The sequence below is a fragment of the Drosophila hydei genome, unplaced genomic scaffold (genome assembly GCF_003285905.1).
Source record: "Drosophila hydei strain 15085-1641.00,03,60 unplaced genomic scaffold, DhydRS2 tig00008122-arrow-pilon, whole genome shotgun sequence".
NCBI classification, from domain to species: domain Eukaryota; kingdom Metazoa; phylum Arthropoda; class Insecta; order Diptera; family Drosophilidae; genus Drosophila; species Drosophila hydei.
The window spans coordinates 4,848,875-4,867,374 of NW_022045833.1; the positions used below are offsets into that span (position 1 = coordinate 4,848,875).

The 18,500-nt window shown below is 38.7% G+C and overlaps 1 protein-coding gene across 3 annotated transcripts in view; it reads right to left on the bottom strand.

Moving 5' to 3' along the window:
• The window catches only part of LOC111593910 (cyclic AMP-dependent transcription factor ATF-7), a 42,827-nt gene extending 27,877 nt beyond the window's left edge, over positions 1 to 14,950 (bottom strand). For all 3 annotated transcript variants that reach the window (XM_023306982.2, XM_023306983.2, XM_023306984.2), the window contains exon 1: positions 14,768 to 14,950. The gene's annotated coding sequence lies outside the window, so the exon portion shown is untranslated. The remainder of the gene's footprint in view (positions 1 to 14,767) is intronic.
• Between the last annotated feature and the right edge of the window lie 3,550 nt (positions 14,951 to 18,500).

The following is an 18,500-nucleotide window of genomic DNA, read 5'->3' on the forward strand; positions in this document are numbered from 1 at the left end:
TGCTGGAAGCTGGCGGATCTGGTTGCTGGCTATGGCCCATCTTTTTGACACTGATGGGCAGATGAATTCGCAACGGCAACAGCAACACCAACAGCAACAGCAAGAGCCAGAGCAACGCATGCAACGAATTGATTTCGAAAATTACAGTAATTTTCACAATTTTCTAATTATTTAATCGATTATTGATTTTTGATGTGCGCTAAGTGGCTCACTTAGTGCGTGAGAAATTGATGTGAGAAATCAATGGATGATGGGATGAGGTGTTGATTTGCTTGACGATCATTATGCTAGTGTGTGTGCGCGAGTGTGTCTGTATGTGTGTGTGTGTGTATGTCATACGGGAGCAACACTTGCTCAGTTGCTCTGTTGTTGTAGGCGTAGCAAAAGCTAACCACCGGCTAATGACTCAATTAGGCAACAATTTGTTATGGAAATTACCAACTGCTCGCTTGCTGGCCAAAGCAAAAGCAAAAGTCGAGCCCACACACAACAAAAAAGTTGAGCCAAAAAAAAAAAAACAGAGAAGAAAAGCACAAAAATAAATTGTTGCCAATTGAGACGAAAGTGAAAACCAATTTAAGTGTCGCTTCCACCTCTCGAGCTGTTCTTCTGTAATTTTCTATGGCCCAAACAAACTGACCGTTTGCGGGTGTTGCCAACTAAAATTGATGATGGCTTAAAACAGTTCTGAGCCCAAATGCAATGATAATGATAATGCTGATGACGAACGTAATGAGCTGCAATTGTTGCGCTTTTGGAGTGTGCCACAAATTCTTTAACAAGAGAAAGACAGAGGGAGAGAGAGAGAGAGAGTCGGAGCGAGAGAGACAGGGAGAGAGCGAGCTGATTACACTTAAGTGGGCAATGCGATTTGTATTTGTGCCGTGGCCTAAGAGTAAAGTGGTCTTGTGGTTTCTGGCTGTGATCTTCAGTGGTATCGTTCAATCGTTGCAATCATTTCATGGTTTCATGTATTAAGCATACGCAAGTCCATGAAATTGCTTCAATTATTGCGGTACAACTGTCACAGACAGAAGTCTTCACATTGAGGGATCTGTTCAGCTCTTATTGACTCTTTTTTGGTTGCAACTCATTAGAATGTCAACAAATTTCGCTGACAGCGATTTAGTAAATTGGCCTCGACTCGCTTGCATATGCATAAGCCATATGCTATACGCCATACGCGATTTTCATAGTCGAATGACTACCAATTATTATATGGACACATGGCCGCATGGATGTGCCCACAACAGCACACTTTTGTGTCCTTGTCAATTATTTAGCTTCGCTTCGACATAAGTCAGAGAGTCGAAACAGTAACTGACAGCGATTTCTTTGAAATGCGTGAGGTCCTTTCGCATTTGAATTCAATTTACATTGAATTATTCAAACAACTGTGCCTACTATTTGTTTCCTGTGCCGCCTTACCCACAGATACTGCGAGAGCTGCTTTCATAATTCGAAATTTTTGCTCAAATATTGACTTTCAATTATGGCAATTTGCATAGTCAAGTCCAGCGAGTCTATCAATAATTAGCATAACATTAGTTATACTGTTCGATTTGTCCTTTGATTTGGTCAGCTACCTTGCTCGATTCCTGGAAAAAAGCCAGCTACTTCTTTGTTTTATTCTTGGAAGTTAACGTAGAAATAATTTACTTATAATTGATTATGTCACTATATATAAATTTATGTGCTCGTACGCTTTGTTACTATATTTATAATGGGCACATTTACTTAAAAGGTTTTTATCATTACAATAATTGTAAAACGCTTGGAGAATGATATATATATTTAAGTTTTATAAGGTTAAACATAAATTTATATGTAGATAAGGACTGTTTGGATTACCCATAGCCAAATGATGGCCAAGCTTACTGCACAATTTAGCTAGAACTTAAATTTAATACGCATAATGCAGCACTGTCTGTAGTAAGCTTTCAAGCTTTGATTATTATTATTATGAACATTACTTCATTTATCGTATATTTGTCTTTATCTACCCTCGCTCTGAATCACAGACAAAGCTTCAATCCTCTCGCATTATCATTTCTGTCTCTTCCTCTCACTTTTGCTCTAAGTATCTCTTAAATTCTCGGTAGATAATACATTTATATTTATTTATAAGTGTGTTTTGCTTCGAGTAAATGGGTGTAAAATTACTTATTTTCGCTTGTGAATAGCTAAATATGTAAATATTTAGTTATATTTATATATTTTAATATTTTCTAAAATTTATACATTTTTTATAATTTTATCCTTTATTTATAAACTACAAATGTTGATGCTGCTAACAAATATATGGTCACCTTTAAGCAATACCACGCACTGCTTGCCGCATATCCTGTCAAGCAGAACAAACAGCAGCCAGTTAAGCAGTGCCAAGCAGTGTAAAGCAGTTCAAAACGCTGCAAAACAAATAAGAAATAAAAAATATAAACTTTTTTAACGGCCATTTTGTGCTTCACTTTTGCTTTCGTCTTTTTTTTGCTATTTGTTTACAAATGCGAACGAGCCAAACTATTTTGCATTTTTAATAAGCATTATCGGCGTTATTTAATTGACTGGCAATTTGAGAACAAAAGCGCGACAATCGCGAACTGCTTTTATTTTGCAGACTTGTTGCGAGCGGCTAATAAATTAATTATGCGATTTAATTGGGTGAAGACAAAGAGAGGCCAGCAGACAAGACAGCCGAACTGCCAGCTGGCAAGCCACTTGCAACACTTGCAGCACTTGGCCAACACTTGCCGCACTTAACCATGATTTTTTGGCGTGCTAACAATTTGTTAGTCGCGTCGCCCTGCTAAGAAGTTACTTGAACTTAGTTGAGTCGGGCAAAAACAAAGTCATTATTGACGCTGGCATGCGATGCAGCAGTTGCAATAGTTGCAGCAGTTGCTGCTGCTGCCGTTGCAGTTTGCAGTTTGCAGTTGGCAACTGCAGCCGGTCAGTCAGTTCTTTTGCCGAACTATGTGACATTTTTCAAATGCTGCAATAGCAGCAACAAAGCTTTAGCGACAAGTACAAAGTCAGCGAGCCGCCTGCATTTCCGCGCACTGGGAACGTGCAAACATGCCCCAAGGAAAGATTTTGCAGCTTGCCACAACTGCCTCAACGGCTCTCTCCCTGTGTGTATGTGTGAGGCTCACGCACACGAATTGGGTTTTGGGCAATGCAGTCGCAGTCAATGACAAACCGTCAGACAGTGTCACAATTCCTGTTGCAGCTCAGTTGCGGCTGCTGCTGCTGCTGTTGATGTTGCTGTTGCTGCGCATGTACTCACGCCTGTCTAAAGCTATTTAGCCAGCATTCATTCAAAGCGGCAGATGAAGCCAAGGCAAAGAGTCACAGTCACAGTCACAGTCAGAGCCAAGCCAGAGACCTGGCCAAGTCATGTCATTGTCATTCACTCAGTCAGCTAGCAGAGTCAGCTGCAGCTTCAAATCCCAATCAAATGTTGCTGCTGCCGCTTCTGCTGCTGCTGTTGCTGCGGGGAATTGTGAGAATTTCCTTTGTGGTCGTTCTCGGCGTTTTGTTAACAACAAGTGGAATGCAAACTTTCAGTTGCAACAACAACAAAAAAATAAAATAAAATAAAATAATTTCGGGCAGCAACAGTTGCTGCTGCTCTTGCTCTTGCTGCTGCTGCTGCTGCTTCTGCTGTTGCTGTTGTATTGCGTTGACATCCTCAACATCTACGCTTCGCCTCGCTGGCTCTCTCTCTTGCCTCACTCGCTCGCTCGCTCTCTGTTTTGGCGGCAACACATCAAAGGCTAAAAAGACAGCAACGCAGCGGCGGCTGCGGCTGCTGCTGCCGGCGTTTCTTTACCGCGCGGTATGATAAGAATTTCTCGTTGTTGCCAGCCTGTGCGCTTTGTTAGCGGTTCTGGCCCCGGCAAAACAGTGAAACCGTCAGCTATTTGGCCTGACGAACTGGCGGCCTTCCACCTGGGGTCACAAGCTTCAGGCATGAGGTTTATTAACCTTTTGTGGCCAGTCAAAAGTAGTTTTTTTTTTTGCAAACGATTTACTTTAGGCTAAACTAATTCGGGTTCATCAGTGATAAGACATATCAGGCTAACAGTTCAGTGGTGCCTCTGCGTGCGTGTGTGCGGTTGAATGCCTATCGTACAATTGCATCTGGGTCTAGGCGCTGACCGAGTTCCGTTTTGGCTATATTTAGAGGCTATTTGAATATTATTAAAGGCGGATAATTATATACACGCACACCTACACACACACACCACAACACACACACACACATTTTATAGGTCTGGCGATGCGAAACGCAAAGTGCACGCAGACAGCGGCAACGGCAACGGCAACAGCGGCGACGGCGGCTGGGATGAGCAGCAGACAATGACATAGAAATGGGTCTCTGGTTTTTTTTCTCTCTCTGTTTTTTGTCGGTCTATGGAAACCTGCACTCACGCAGGTAATTATTATAATTATCTCGTAGGGGATGCATGAATGAGCAGGGTAGCAGGGTGTCGAGTCCTTTTTCGGCATCTCTCTAAAGCGTCCATCTTGTAGGCGTTGCCCAATAGTAACAGCAGCAGCAGCAACAGCAGCAGTGGCAACCAAATGTGACTTCGCAACTGACACTAATTACACGCCGCCCCACGGTGCTCATCCGGTAGGTGGGCAGAGCTGTGCAACCTGTGCCGCCAACGCCAACTAATTGCGCGCGCCAACAGTCAAACATATATATATCGAATATACATTTATATATACCTATATATGTACAGTGAAGTCTGCGCTAACAGAGAGCATCATTCGCTGGACCATTTGGTCATTTCAAAACATAACTTATTAATAACAGCGAATGGTGTTAGGTATTTCATTTCAATTTATAGAAATTCCAAACATACAGAAACATTTTTGTTCTTTAATTTAATTAATTTCATTAATTTTTTCAATGGTTTCTTAGCTGTAAGCAGAACCTAATTCTAAGTTAGGATTACAAAAAATACTTTTTCGGCTACATTTGAGGATTGTAAAATCAAGTATTTTGTTTTTAAAATACATCCGAATATATCTGAAATTGTTCTAAAGCTTAATACTTTGCTACAAATACAAATTAATATTTTCAAAAAAACCTGGAATGGAATGCGTGTATGTGGGAGGTATAAGTTTGTGTTAGCTTTGGGTATATCTCAACAGTAAAAAACACAAATTGAAATGTGCTCAGCGCGTATAATACTGAATTTTGGAAATTAATTTTTGTAAAATATTGCAGAAATATTTGATGAAAATATGAAACGAATATAGCTTATTTACTAGCATTGTGCAATGAAGCGTTATCTAGATCATACAATTAAATTATGAGCTTAAAACAAATTTCACATTAATAACTGATTAAACGACAAATGGTTGGCCTATTAATTAAGCAGACAATGAACTCAAAATGCAAATTGAAACACAAAGCTAACTTAAAGAAATCATTAATAAAAGATTAGTTTCTGTCAATTAAATTACCATAAGAAAATAAACATTGCAATATGTGGCGCAGGAAAAAGTGGAACCTGGACATAGGAGCACATGCTCAACTATCAACCTCAACCTTGATAACTCCTAGTTCCAAGATGAAACTTTCTCAATAAAGTAAACTATGTTTAATAAGTAAAAGCCACGTCTTCATAAAGTTACTCAACTATATCACATCTGTATTCTATAGAAATAAACGTTAGTTTGATCTGCATTGTTATTTGTAGTACATTTATATTACATCTCAACAGAATAATGCGCCTCTTTACACTTCTCTCATTTGAACTATAGTGCTACAATTTGTACCTATTGCACTCTCATAAGATATCCGTTAACTAAAAATGATCTATTGTATCTTTTCATTTTTCAGTTCTAACTCAACTAATGAGCCTTGCTGTCTGTTCGCCCATGGCAGCTTTCACTGTACATAACATGCATCTATATTCTCGACTGTCTAGCTATTCCAGCATTTCTGCTTTAAAATTGTGTTCCAAGTTTTTGGCCTTTGACGCGGTCTCGCACGTGCTGCAGATTATACGTTTCAATGACTTTGGCGACAGCAAAAATTACAACATTCCCCGTCTATGCGCTCCCCTCTAGACCCCTATCCATTCTACACAACATCTTGAAGTTCAAATGTACGCGCGGCGCTGTTTCAATTTGTTGCCCATTGTTGTTAGTTGGTCGCTTAATTAAGTTGACGCCGCAATCAAATCAAATCCAAATCGCACGCATATGGAAAGTCACCACCAGGCAGGCCAGCATCCAGCCAACGAAAGCAAGAGAGGGAGAGACGTCAGTCTATCTCTTTCCTTAGCATAGCCAACTGTCAAGGACTCGAGCATATGCTCCCGCTGCTTTGCTCGCTTAGTTCGCAATCAAATGCTCGCTGATTTGACTCTCTCTCTGGAGGGCATGATGTAGAGAGGCGGGAGTCAGCGCGTGTGGTCTGCTAATTCGCTTTAAAGGCCTTTCAGGATCGTTGGCTCTCATCTCCCCAGCAGTTACAGCAGCAGCAGCAGCAGCATCAACAGCATCGTTAAGTCATTTATTTGCTTCATTCATTCATTGATTCAAATGCAGTCAGGGATTGCGCTCATTGTCCAAATATTGTGCACAGCGATTTGGTTAGTGCTCAAAGCCTCAAGTGCTTAGAGGGATGTTCAGGACTCTGATGTACAATTATACAATAAATATCAATTGCTGATAATAGTATATTATTATAAATTTGTTTTTTTTTGTTTGCCATAGCAATGTATTTTGCCTGCTTTTTTTTTGACTTGACTTTTCAAAATTCTAAGCCTATTTTGCCATAGATTTCACAGAAAGCTTTTCAAATTTCTATTTTAAAGCACATCGCTCTTCTATGCGATTTTCAGGAACTTAAGTGCCGCGTGCGTATAAGATTAACGATCTGATTTCTGAATTGATTTCATTCTTTCTCTCTCCCTATCTCCCTCTCATTTTTTCCAGTCTTTCTATTTCTTCATAGCTCTCATCTTTTTCTTCAAATTTCTCTTTCATCTTGTCTGTATTTTCTCTGTCTTCTCGTTCAGTTTGTCTTTATATCTTTATGTCTCCCCTTCTTCCTTTCACTTTCTCATTTACCCCTCACTTCCTTCTCTCCCTGTCTTTCGCTTTCTCATTCACTTTCTGATTTTCTTTTCGTTGTCTATTTTTCTGTCTCTCTTGTTCTTTCTTTCTCTCTCTATCAATTTCTCTATTTCTCACATTCTCTTTTTCATGCTTCTTTGTATCTTGTCTTTCTTTCGCTCACATCCTCTCTCTCTCTCTCTCGAGCTTCGTCTTTCTTTCTTTCTCTCACATTATCTCTACCTCTCTTTTACCCACATTCTGTCGCTCTCAATCAGTTTTACAAAACTAGGCCTTTCTATGTGATTTTCAAGAGTCAACAGACATATCCGGGCTGCATTAATGGTCTGCCCTATTTATACACTTACCCAATAAGCTCATCTTTCAACAAATCTTAAATTAAATAGGTTTTAATACGATATGGTACATACATAGATGTATGTGCAAGCCAAAGGCATTTGCAAATTAGAGAGCCTATTGCATGTGTGCCTAATGGATAGAGGCAGCCATAAATGCAGTGAAGCATCAAAGGATCGAACAACCATTGGCACTAATTTCACCAAAAAGGACAACAACAGCAACAAAATGTCAATTTGAGCCGTACAAATGGTGTTCAATGTGGAGCACAAAACTAAATCCAGGGACCAAGCCTGAAGCTGGATGATTTGATTGAGCAACGGAGCTGCGAAGGGATTGGGGCGCATATAGGGTGTATAGGGTTGCGAATTAGTCTATAAGTAGGCTAGCATTGGCATTCATTTTAAAGGCTTGGTCCAGCACAGAGCAGGCAAATTGATATGGATTGTGGGCATTTGGGTTGGGGTTGGAGCTGGGCTTGGTGGGAGGTTTGTTCGCGTGCACAAACGGATGCGTAATGTCGTCAACTGAAACTGTATTCTCTTCACTGCATGTATGCTGGTGTCTATGTGAGTGTGCGCATGTGTGTGTGTGTGTGGGCAGTGAATGTGGCTTGTTTAACACTCGAACGCATTTGAATACGTTGCTAATGGGATTTTGATGATGACAATGTTGTTGCTGTCGTTGTTGTCGCCTTAGCTCTGGCTGCTGCTGCTGCTGCTGCTGCTGCACATACGCATTCATTTGGGCGTTATTTTCTTTTATTTTTGGTTGATGCAATTCAATTGAATTGAAATGAATATCAATTGAAAGGAAAGCGCAACGCACACACTTGCCACAGACTTTGAGAACATTTATTTTCAGCTTGTCTTGTGGCTTGAAAACTTTTGCAATGACGTTGACATTATGTTGCTCTAATGCGTACAAGTATATAATGGCCAGGACACGCACACGCACAGACACACGATAACTTGTGTAGGTGTGAGTGTGTGGGTGTGTGCGTGAATGTAGTCGACCCATCCAATTAGATTGCCCAGCCGGCACTTCACATTGAGCCTTTGCGCTGCCCGACCGGTCCGGATGCCCAGCAACAACAACAGCAATTGCAACAACAATAAGCAGCAGCGGCAACAGCAACATAATGTTCCATTCACTTCCGTTTGGGCCAAAGGAAAAGCAAAAGATTCAATGTACGCCCCTAGCTGTAAGGGTGTATGTGTGTGTGTGGGTGAGTTATAAAAATGTCCTTTTCATTACGCGCTGCTTTTCATAGTGGCTGTCACGTTATGTATTATGCATAGACACCCACACACACACAAACACACACATACACATACAAAGGCTGACTACATAAGCTGACGCCTGTTTCGTTGCCGTATCCTGGCTGCCATTTGTGAGCTGCCGCTGAGCCACATTGCGGTTACAGTTTTTCACGCCAACCATCCACCCACACACAGACGTACACAACCACCCACACAGCCGCTCGGTGTTTACTTTTTTTGTTGTTGTTTTGTTACAGGTTGCGGGCTGTTGGCTGCGAGTTTTGTGGTCTGCGCGGTGGTTGGTTTTTTCCCTCCAAGGGTTAGCCGTGGCAAGCCTCCAACCGCCATGTGGCCCCTTCCCTCAGCGTTTTACCTACTTATTTGAACAGTTTGCTTTGCAGCCATGCAACTTGTACAATTTGGGCGTGTCATTCAAATACCACAGGCCGTGGGTGGCACAAAGCCTCACGCTATGGCCAACAGCAGGCAGGAGCCAATAGCCAAAGCACCAAAGGCGCCTGGCCAAGTCTTCAGCGAAGCGCAACATTTGCATATAAATATATACACAGATATCTGTATATATATATATATACATATGTATATATATGTTAGTTTTGTGGTTGTCGCACCATAAAGCTGTTGAGTTTTACGTGTTGTCCTTTGCCCTCGACAACTTTATTGGCCCGCCCAGCCAAGTCCAACGACAGCAGCAGTCGCAGTAGGCAGCTGTATTACAATATGGCTTATTATATTGGCCTCTGTTGTATGTTGTTAGCACGTTCGATTATTTGTTGTGTCTTAATTAGCGTTTGTTAAGATTTGTTGTTGATGTAATAAACTAATAAGGCACACACACTGAGATAGAGAGTGAGCGAGAGAGAGAGAGACAGTGAAGCTATTCATGCTGCTGACTAATTGCATTTCAATTGGCATTTGGTTGCGTATTAGCCAGGTCCAAGTATTCTCGGCCAACAAATCTAATTGGCCGTGCCTCAACAAACGTAGCTTAATAATAATAATTTTGTTGCCTGATTAGCAGTAGCAGGTAGCTTTTTTTCTTTCCCAATACTCATTTGGTTTTCAGCTGTTGTCAGTTGGCCGCAGCAACAGTAGCAACAACAATGGCAGAAGTTTTTTTTCTATTTTTTTTGTGTTTGTAATTGGTCAAAGTTTTCCTTACACCTCAATTAGCACTCAATTTTCATTCACAACGTGCGCATGTTGATGTGTGAATTTGTGCTCAATATTTATAGCCACATTCGAATATTCAATATCAATAAGCCACGCTGAATGCAAATCAAAATTATTTCTTAACACAAAAATTCGTTATCAATGGGAATAAGCAGATTGTTATTAATTTTATTTAGCAATTATTGTTAATAGCAAACAATTTTTTATTGTTGTGATGGCGTTTCTCTTGATTCATATTTGATACATATTTTCTGGAATATCTGTTAAATATATATGATAGATTCATCTTTCATATGTCAACTGGAAATTTCAATTTGAGCTCGTTGAATCTTGCTTGATTAAAAGCTGAACATAAAAAACTTATGATTCTTATAAATTTCATGCTATGCCTAGCTCTAGTTGCTGTCAACGGAACTGACAGAAGCAACTCTAGCCAGGCTTAGGGCTTAGGCAATTAACGTTTGCCCATCTCAGGTTGGGCAACATTGAGTGGGCACCCGGATATTAAAAACAACATCTGTTGTGCTTAAAATATTAATTACTTAGTCAAAGCAACTAGTTTGTGCTGCAAGACTCTACAATATCCTGTACGAAGCTTGAAGAATGAAATTATTAGCATGAATAAGAATATTTTTATATTTATATCTTTCAAAGCTTATAATAAGTCTTCCAATATACAATATATCCTATATATTTTCTGATGTAGTAGAAAACCATAGCCTGTCTAACCCATATTCTTACACAATTTTGAATATTCTTAGAAATATTTTGCCGCCCTTTTAAAGCTGAGCTGTTCACCCATTTAACTTCTAAATGTATCTCCACCTCATCATGCATCAACTCTAAAGTGCATGATGTACTATATTTTAGAGCTGCATTCAGTACAACCCTTCAAAAGCACAAAATATAGGGTATATATACTTGCTTAGCTGTATACTAAGAAAGCCCTTTGATGTGCACAACCGGATATGCCTACTATCCAATGAAGCTATCAGCGATTGTCCACTATAAAAAGGAGCCAAATGGGCGTGGTCCAAGGCAGCGTTGAGTGCTGACTTCCGTTTGTTGACTTTGTTGGCTCGACAAGGCGCGCGCGCGCAATCGTTTTAATTTTGCATCTAATTTCAAGTTTGATTTGCATTGATTAGGCCCTGTTCCTGTGTCGTGCTCCGTTCTGATCAGTTGAGTGATCATTGGCCAGTGATTGGCGGCAGGAAGGAAGCAAGGCCACCAACTTGGCACGGGTCAGACAACAGAAGGTTGGCTGTTGGCTAGCATATCCCGTCGCATTTCTCTGTTGATTGCAGCCAATTTGCATTGAATTAAATGCAGTTAAGATGTCAATTAACACGTGCTCATTGTTGGTCAATGATCGCTTTTTGCCGCTTTCCAAACGGATCTCAGTCCGCAGCAGCCCCTCCTCCAGCCCACAAGCCTCTTTCTAATTATTTCTATAATGCGCTTTAATTAACGCATTAAAGTTCAATTGCAATTAATTTACATAGCGTTAGACCTCAGTGAAATTCATACAGCGGTATCCATAACGGATCGTATAACCCGGCGAGCGGATGATGAACCGCAAACTGCAATCAAATGCCACAATCAATATGAAATGCATTTTTGCATCGGAATTACACTTAATTTATATACCGATTCAGCTGACACTTGTCTAATGCAAACAATAACTGCACAAATCAGTTAGACTAATCGTTTCAATAGTGAATGACAGCTTTTGATTGAACTAATAAAGCAGGAATATACGAGGTCAGTTTAAGAGATTTAGCGACTTTCGATTTCCTCGAGTTACGCATATTCCATTTTCGATTCTTCTGAGGCAATATGTTTATACTCATGTTGATGAACTAATTTCTTTCGAATGTGATCACGTTCATGGCAGGACTACGCTTAAAGAGACGTCGAAGGAGAATTGGAAACAATTTTGGCACAAGTTCAAAATATAATAATATATTATTAGTTTGAAAGGGATAAAACAGATATGCATAAAATATTACATTTTTTTTTTTTGAAAAATACTCCATATTTTTTGAGCAGATCTCATATATGCCACTGACATCGTTACAGATGCTTGGTCTTAAACTTAGATAACTTAGGCAAAATACAATTGCCTTTTCATTATTTTATCTAAGACTTGTAAACTTTTGAAGTTCTGTTTCACCCCTGTATATATTTAAAAAAATTTTGACTAACAAAGCTTACTTATTTAATATACATTATCTTTAGAATTATCTTTAGTATAAACTCGCTGAAAATTAATAGATTTTTGTGTTCAATATCTTTTCTGATTTATATTGAATTTTAAATTAAATTTGATTTAATTTTTTTATATTTTATATTCATTTTTAATATTTATTATTTTGTTTATGTTACCTAAAATTCACAAATTCATATAATTAATGTTGAATTAATACATTTCTTATAAAAGTCGACTCAATTCTGCCATTTTTGTCTTCAAATATAGAAAGTGCATTTCGTTATGCCTTTATCCGAGTTAGAGTTCAAGCTTATCTCGAGTCAGCCATAGGAATCTGCACAACAAATTAAGTTTGTACCTGGCTACGTTTTTTGTTTTTACCTTTTCATATTCTGATTCATATAGTGCTGCAGCTATGGCGAAATGGGCGGGATTGGTTGAAGATTTGCTGATGCAGATAAGAAAGCCGCATTGCGAGGTGCTGCGCCCTTTGGCTTTTTACCCGAGCAGCATTCCTGGAGAAACAACAACAACCACAACAACTGGTGCCTGGCATGATGTGTTTTTTCTTTTCAATATCGTTAGCGTAAAAGCTACCATATTGAAGTTGGAGCGTCTGGGTCTGGCCTGGACTTGGGGTCCGGGCTACACCTACCAGTCGGCCTGGCAGTCGAGAGAGCGACCTTATCGCGCCCATTAATCTGCCAAACAGCGACCCCCCCAAAAATAACGAAATGAAGCGCAGCGAAGAACCAGCGAAAAAGATGGTGGATATCCATGTAGAAACGGACTTCAACTTGGACGTGGATGTGGATGTGTCCAGGCTGCGGGCCAATATGGCGCGCATGTATATAAAGGCAATAAAACCCAAGGCAAGCTAATGAAAAGCAGCCCAAAAGCAACAAGAACGTGGCTATGCGGGGTTGTGGCGAGGTTATGTAAAGCGGCCCAGTCCGCATGTTAAATATTATGACCAGACCGCAAAAACAGAAAAAAAAAACAAAAACGAAGGTAAAAAATACAGAAAAAAGGTAAAACTTGGTTGCTACACTTTTGCTTTAGACTCAAGCAGCAGCGGAATAAAAAAAGAGAAACAAAAACGAATTCATATTTTTTTATGATCTTAAGTCATGCAAAAAGCGAAACGAATCAGAACGCGGCGCGCATTGGACGTGGTCGCGAATGACGGCGGCCATGACGCTAACGCTGACAGCTTGGTTAGTGACACGCCCCGCACCGCACTGTTCCGCAACGCACAGTGGGGCTAAAAACGCGCAAGGTGTGGCAAAAAATTAAAAAATTGAACAATTCAGATTTGTTTAATTTGATAAATAATAAATAGAAAAGTGTGCATGAAACACCCTGTACAAGTGAACTTCTTAACCTTTTTATGATATTCGTATATTTCTTAATTTTCTGAATATTTTTTTAAATTTTCTGCGTACCAATTACACATATTCATAGTCATAGAGCGTAGAGTGAAGAGTGTATTTCTGTCAACGCCCTGTGCAAACAACACCCTGTAAACATATACCTATGCCTATGCAGAAAGTCTTCTTAAAGCTTCATAAAGCTTTTCTCACTCTATATTTCTTTCCTTTCTTTATCTCTCTTTCTCGCTTTCTCTCTCTCCCTTTCCATTTTCTCTAACTCACTCGTTCTCTCGTTTCCTCACTCTATTTTTCGCTCTCTGTCACTCTTTAGCCCTCTCTTATTCTCACACTCTTTCTCTTTTTCTGCCCTTAATAGATACACCAATAAATGCATTTTAAATTTATTCAAAATGTATAGTATTTGAAAGGAAGTCAAAATACCCCACTGTGTGCCCACTCAAATAGTCGCCCCCTTCAGCCTCCTGCCTGCCTTGATTTTGTGCTCCTTCTGCTTGTGCGAGATAAGAACTTTTTATATTATTTATATTTCGGTATTCATACTCACATTCGTGATGGCGTATGTCATACAGCGAGTATATAGATATATAAGCAGAGTAAACTGAATGTATATATGTATATGTATCATATTATATATGCTTACACTTGCACACAAAAGTATTCGCACAGTTGATAAAAATAGTTTTGGGGCGCGTTTCACATTTTATAGATTTTTTGCATGCGCCATGCGGAAATGTCTGACAGACACGTAATGCCTGGCGACTGCCATTGCCCAGTACATTTTTCTATTCGTTATTCGTTTTAAGCCATTTTGCATATTCGAATTGAATATATTTTCCACACCACAGTTGCAATTGCTGCAGGAATTTTATAATGAACATCCAGCGAGCCTGGCATTTGCTGCTGCTGCTGCCACTGCTGCTAAAGTGCAGTCAAGAAATAATTGTTATTGTAAAAAAAAATAAAAATAAAATAGGAAGTACTGAGCCCGCAACTAATACCCAACAGCTAGAAGCTACCCTAGAATAGAACACAAGTGTGGCGAAGGTGAATTCACAAAAAAATTAAATAGAAGAAAAGAGAAGCGCAGAGAATGACAACAACAGAAAAATAGATGTTACTTATTCGGCAAGCCGCAGATTAAATGCCCTTGCCGACATATAGCAGCTGTTTAGTTAGCTCATCTTATTATCCCCTCTAAATACGTTAAATATTTCGTGACAAGATTATTAGAGTATACTTATAACAACTATTTATAAATGAGCACTTACATCTCTAGCTGTAGTTCCTTATGCATCTCTTGTTCTTTCGCTCTCTCGCGCAATGTATTGCTCGCTCCCTTTGTATGTGTAGTGCAAAAGCTCTGCAACAACAATTACGCGATGTGCAATTTAACGATTCTTATATATGTATTTGAGGTAAAAAACAATTGAAATAATGGATATTGACTATTTACTAACACACACAACATTTATTTATTGCATGTAACACAATAAATTTAATTTAATTTTGTTGTTTAACTATTTTATACAGTTGCAAACACAGATTACAAACGATCAGGGGGACAAACGCGCACAAACTGAAAGCCTCATTGGATTTAAAGCTTTACTAATCTCGGAAAGATACCTTTTTAATGTCTGTACTGAGATAACAGGATCTTAAGCCTTATGACGAATGCCTCTCTCGCTTTTGCTCTCTGCTATTACTGCAGCCTGCAGCTCCAATAGATAACGGGAGCAAAAGCATGTTTGGTTTTAAAATTCTCTTATACTGTCAGCACAATTCTTTATAAGAGATGTATTTTATAGAATTAAATTCTTTTATTATGTTATTTTGCAATACCTTTTCAATTTTATGATGATCTTAGCAAAGTGTATACAAAACGATTGAAAAGCAAAGTGACGAGAAAGGTCGTAACATCCACATGAGGAACAATCGGCGTACAATGCCATGGAATGGCCAACGATAGGAAAGGGAGTGAGTAAGAGAGAATATGTAGGTGGACTCGCGGGCAAGTAATCGTTTGAGACTTTTTTTCTGCAACAATGGCCGAACTTTCAAGTAGAGCGGGAGAACAGCGGAACCGTTCTGCAGGTATGCAAAGTACATTTCAGCACGTCCCACTTGGTCATGCAAACAAACACACATACCCACACCCACACCCAAACATACACACACAGTACGGCATACCTAATGTTATATGAGAATTTCGCACAGTGTCTGCAATTAGAAAATATTGTCATCAAATATTAAAAGAGTTAAATAAGTGGCTCGTCCTACGTCCACAATTGATGCCTGTCATGATATAAGAATGTAAATATACAAATAGATAGCATAACAAAGTGGTTGTAATTTATGGTTAGGCACACAGATATTAATTAGTTGAAGGAGTTGCTTTATTGTTAAAAATTTTCATTTCATTTGCGGCATTAATTGCACTAACATATTTATTAATTGTTCAATAGAATAGTATAAGAGTAAATATATATAAATATATCTCTAACAAATAACAATTATTAATATATATAATAGTTAATAAATATATAAAAAACTAAGAGGTCAAATATTACTTTTAATAAAAATAATAATAATATTTTAATATTAAGCATACTTTTTTACGTTACATGTTTCAGTACAGTATCTACTTGCAATAAGTTTATTTAAAAAATATTGTAAGCACGAGTTTTTCATCGATTGAACCACTGTTTAGCAAAGCTAAAGATGAAGATGACAAAAAAAAAGGAACATGCTAAAGAAGAAAAAGAAATGCAAATCCACAGAAGCTTTCACAACCTGACTGTGTGAGACTTTCGAAGTGCAAAAGCAATGAAGAAGAAGTAGAAGAAGAAGGTGAAAAAAGACTTAGTAGAAAAAAGTACGCCCAATGGCAGCCCTGCAGATGCGAACCCTTTTTTTCCATAGGCACAGAGGAAAGGGTGTAGAGGTAAGCGAAATACTCATACGCCCCGTTTTAGTTGGCTGCAGCGACAACTAAACGACACTCAGTCAGGTAGAGCCCAGGTTGTGTGTGTATGTGTGAGTGCACATGCTATGTAAATATATATGTACGAATGTGTGTGTATATGTATGTAAATGATGTATGCATGCAGCCTCAAAACCGCTTCAACTGTGCCAAACCAAAAAAAAAAAACATTGTAAACTCCAATAGCAGGGGAGTGTGTTGCATGTATGTGAGTGTGTGTGGCTGTGTGTTTGTTGTGGGGGCTTTTCGTCGCTTGGCATATTCGTGCGCAATTTCGCGTTTGACGAAACATATAATCTTCGCACATTTCTATGGAAATGAATGGATTGGTGAATGCCTTGCTTGATACATTGATAGATGGTCGTACGTAAGACTGGATTGATGGATATATATGTATATATGCAAACATATATATATAGGTATATATATATGGCTGTATGCAATGTGATTCGTATTGCTATTGCGATTGCTTTTACTATTTGCAGTGATTGCTGTTGCATTCGCTGCAGCAGCCTGTGCTCCTGTTGCTGTTGTTGCAGCCACATGCAAATTGGTTTGGCGGACGTATTCGACATGGCCTCCATGTCAGCCACACCCCGAAAATTCCCAATCGCCTGCTTCTGCTTCTTGGCTGTTTGCTCTTGTTGTTTTACCTCAGTTGTCGTCAGTTTTTGTTGCTTTTTTTTGTTGCATCGTGTTCTACTTACAAACGCACCCGACTCTCAAGCGACTCTCTCGGCTGGCTATGCAAATATGCAATTAGCTGGTCAGCTTTTTGCCATGGAGCGTCATGTTTGTTGCCATCTAACATGACATTCCAGCTGAGTGGCTCGGCGCCATCAATACGCCACATTTTCCACTGCAACAACATCGCAAACTTCAATCAAGCTGCTGAGAGGTGTTTTTTATTTTGGTTTTGGTTTTGTTTTTTGTTTGTCACCCGAGAGCAGCAACTTGACAGGGCCAACAATTACGATTAGATCAGTTATAGACAAATAAGAAAGTAATACTCTCCTTTAGAGTGTCAAGATCTGTGACTTGACAGTGTTTATAAAGCTAACAATTATCATAGTTGATCATCTAGTTGCCGTAGAACGTTTAGCTAAAGCGCAGCTTCAATCTTAAGTATCAACTATGAAACGTTCAATTAGCAATTGTTCTGCATAATTTGCTTAAGTTCGGCTTATGCTGCGTATACGCAATTTGCGCTTGACTCTTGAAGAGCTGCCATTTGCATTAGCTATGCAAACAGCGAGGCATTTAAAAAAATAATACAACTTCGAATGCTTACAAAACGTTCAACCGCAATGCGTACGAATGGAGGAGAAGATGTTGAAAATGAAGAGGTAGTCGTAGTAGTGGTACTAGTCGAAGAAGAAGAAGAAGAAACAGAGGAGAAATACAAATTTACAGCGGCATTCCAATGAAGGCGCTGAGCTTCTCCACGCTTTTAATACCCTGTAAACAGGTGGATGGGTAAAGGTGTGTTGGACAGAAGTATGTTATATATGTTACATATATTATGCATGTTATATACTCTATATATTTTATATAAGTTATATATGTCATGCATGTTATATATTATATATGTTATGTATGTTATGCATGTTATATATATGTTATACATGTTATACATGTTATATCAGTCATATGTGTCATATAACATACATGTTGTATATGACATGCATGTTATATATGATATATATTATTATGTATGTTATACATGTTATATATGTTATGTATGTTATGTTTGTTATATATGTTATATATGTTATATATGTTGTATATGTTATATATGTTGTATATGTTATATATTATATATATGTTATATATGTTATACATGTTGTATGTGTCATAATAATTATAATTATCTGTTATAAATATATGTAATATATGATTCTGCATTCAATCGGAATTATCAGATATATGCTTGCCTTAGAAGTTTATATAAGCTTGCGAAGCATAAAATCTTTGAGCGAGAGACAGCCTTAAATGTAGAACATCGAATCTAATAAACAAAA